General features: G+C 53.1%; 1 protein-coding gene across 1 annotated transcript in view; it reads left to right on the top strand.

Moving 5' to 3' along the window:
* Positions 1-3,451, top strand: part of PHF21B (PHD finger protein 21B) — a 270,227-nt gene that overhangs the window by 198,909 nt on the left and 67,867 nt on the right. The window lies entirely within an intron of this gene.

The following is a 3,451-nucleotide window of genomic DNA, read 5'->3' as shown; positions in this document are numbered from 1 at the left end:
GGATCTGGAGTACCTGCTGCTCAGTTGTGGCCACTGCTCCAGTTTTAGTGTTGTCTGTGAATTTGATCAGCAGACTGTTCACCCCTTCTTCCATGTCGTTAATGACAACATTAAACAGAATCGGCCCCAGGACAGAGCCCTGGGGGATCCTGCTTGTCACTGGCCTCCATCCCGATGATTCCCCAATAATGGTTACCTTCTGCTTTCGGTCAGTCAATCATGCCCTAATCCACCAGACAGTACTTTAGTGTATCCCAAAACTCCTCAGTTTCTCCACCAGGATATCATGTGGCACTTTGTCAAAGGCCTTGCTGAAATCCAGGTATACCACATCCACTGCATCCCCTCCATCTAGCCGTCTCGAAACGTTGTCATAGAATTCCACAAGGTTTGTCCGGCAGGATCTGTTTTTGCGGAAGCCGTGTTGTGTGACTGTCAGCCTCCCTTCCCTATCTAGCATCACTAGATCTCGCTCTGTTATGAGCCTTTCCATTGTTTTTCCTATAATGGACATAAGGCTAACCAGTCTATAATTCCCCATGTCCCTTCTACTACCCTTTTTGAAAATTGGGACCACTGATGCCACCCTCCAGTCCTCTGGAACTTCATCCGTTCTCCACGAGTCCTCAAAAATGGAGGCCAGTGGGCGTGAGAGAACCCCTGCCAACTCTCTAAGCACTGTCGGGTGTAACCCGTCAGGGCCTGGCGCCTTTGTAATGTCCAATGCCCCGAGGAGCCCCTCGACTTCAAGGGGGGGTGACTCTAATCTGTGCCCCGAAGTCCCCCGCTTCATCTGATCTCTTATGCGGATATCCCCCGTCCTGCTTTGGGGAGAACACAGAGGCAAAAGAGTCATTTAGCATCTGTGCCTGTTCCCTCTATCAGTCACTGGATCTCCTTCCTCCTTATTTAATGGTCCCACCACTTGTCTCCCCTTCCTCTTCCTATTTACTTGCTGAAAGAAGCCGTTTTTGTTGCTCTTGATATTCTTGGCAAGTCTCAGCTCGTAATCAGCCTTAGCCTTGCGAGGAATCCTTCTGCAACAGGCCTCCTCCTCCCAGTATACCCTTTTTTCTATTTGTCCCAGTACCCATTTCCTACGCAGGTTCCTCTTTCGCCTAATCCCTCTAACCACCTCCTTTCGCATCCATGGCGGCACTCTCCTCAGCCTCCCCACCTTACTAACTAGAGGTATCATCAAGGCTTGTGCCTCCAAAACCTCCCTTTTGAGTGCCATCCACCCCTCCTCAACTCGCTTACCTTCCAGCAACCTATCCCAGGAGACTTTCCCAAGTCTGGCCTTCAGTTGGCCTAAGTTGGACCTCTTGAAATCCCAGCTTAAAGTGCTCGACCTGCTGCCCGTCCCCACTCCTCTTATCTCAAAGCAAAGGATGGAGTGATCACTCGCACCCAGAGTTCCCCTAATCTGTACTTCATCTATCAACTCCTCCCTATTGGTCAAGACCAAGTCAAGGATGTTTCTGCCCCTCGTCGCCTCTTGGACCCTCTGTGTGAAAAACCCTCCCTCTATAGCTTCTAGGAAGCGATGTGACCTGACTGTCACCACCGAGTGAGTCTCCTAAGTAATATCCGGAAGATTGAAATCTCCCATAATTACTGTGTCTCTCCCCTGAGAGATCCTTAGATCTGGCCTGTCAGGACATCATCCAGGGTCTCAAGTTGACCTTGAGGGCGATAACATACCCCCACTGTCAGGTCTCTTTCCCTACATTTCACCCAGACTGCCTCTACCGAATCCCCATCTGTGCTGCATTCTATCTCACTGCATCCTATCCCTTCCCTGACGTATAAAGCCATGCCCCCTCCCCTCTTTCCCTTCCTGTCCTTTCTAAGAAGGTGATACACTTCTATGTTCACATTCCAGTCTTGCCTTCCATCCCACCAAGTTTCTGTGATTCCCACCAGGTCATACCCTCCTATTCCCAGGAGAGCTTCAAGCTCTTCCTGCTTATTACCCATGCTCCTAGCATTGGTGTACATGCACCTCAACTCCTTCCCACTGCTACCTTTCCTTGGAGGTCCCAGCCTCCTCCTCCTTCCCATCCTCCCTGATACCTGGCCCCTCTCTGTAGGAGTCCTGTCAGTCCCTGCAGTTCCTCTAGAACCCTGCTCCCAGAGCCCTGATCCTCTCCCCACACTTGTCCAGTGCAGACACATTTCTGGGGGGCCTGAACCGCCCCCCCGGCTCAGTTTAAAGTCTTCTGGACGAAGCTCGCTAGAGCATCTCCAAAGGACCTTTTCCCCATCCTTGTGAGGTGTAACCCATCCCTTGCCAGAAGTCGATTGGCAGGAAACTGAGTGCCGTGGTCAAGGAACCCGAAGCGTTCCTTCTGGCACCACACCCTAAGCCAGTCGTTCACCTCGGAGACCCTCTTGCCCCTTCTTGGCCCAAATCTCCAGCTCGGTAAGATTGACGAGAAGGCCACTTGTGCCTTTAGCTCCCTGAGTTTCTTCCCCAAGGCCTCAAAGCCCCTGGTGATACCGACCACACCCTGCCTGGCTACATCGTTTGTGCCCACATGGATCACCAGGAGCAGCTGATGACCCCCGGAGCAAACAAGACGCTCCACTCTGTCCTTCACATGCTGGATGCATGTGCCCGACAGGCAGCAAACTTCCCTTTTCTCCAGGTTGGGACGGCCCACCGCCGCCTCAGTGCCCCTCAGCAGGGAGTCCCCAACAACAATCACCCACTGCCGTGTCTTCCTGGTGGTGGTGGGCAGCCGTGCCCTGGCTCTCACCTCTCCTGCAGCGTCCCCCTTGCCATTTGTCGTCCCAGGCTGGGGGTCCTGCTGGTCCCCCGAGGCCTCATCAGCCTCAGCCTCCCCAAGTGGAGAGAACCTGTTTCCCAGCTCCAGATTGGTGCCAGGAAAAGGAGGAGGCCGTGCTGGCCTCCTCCTCCTTTGGGTGACTTAACTCCATGTCTCCGCAGCTTCTCCTCCTGTGGCCTCTCCCTCAACCCTCTGTCCAGAGGGGGGCTGCTCCCAGAGGGCCTGCTGAGCTCTCTCTGCCCTCAGGCACCTCACCTCCTCCTCTAGCAGGGTCACCAGCTTGCACCGAGGGCAAGTGTAACCCTGACTCTCCTGGGGGAGAAGGGTGAACATGTCACAGCTGTTGCAGCGGACAGCAACACCCGTGACTCCCGCCAAGGCCACCTCCTGGCCTGCCATTGGGATCCCTTCCGAGACCTTACCTTGGTCCCCTGCCTTGTTTGTCCTGCAGTTCCTCTCACTCGCCCAGTTCTCCCAGACAAAAACCCACTTGCGTGCACACACAAGGATAAAATAAACTTAAATTTATTTAAGTTAATAAATTAAGTTAAATAAATTAAACTTAAATTTAAATTGGAGGAAAAACAAAGCACAGCACAGCACAGCACAGCACCAAGAAGAAGAAGGAGGAGGAGGAGGAGGAGGAGGAGGAGGAGGAG

This window comes from Varanus komodoensis, unplaced genomic scaffold, assembly GCF_004798865.1.
Source record: "Varanus komodoensis strain SLA01 unplaced genomic scaffold, ASM479886v1 scaffold69, whole genome shotgun sequence".
NCBI lineage: Eukaryota > Metazoa > Chordata > Lepidosauria > Squamata > Varanidae > Varanus > Varanus komodoensis.
The sequence above is the reverse complement of the archived record's forward strand: the minus strand, read 5'-3'. Positions and strand labels throughout refer to the sequence as shown.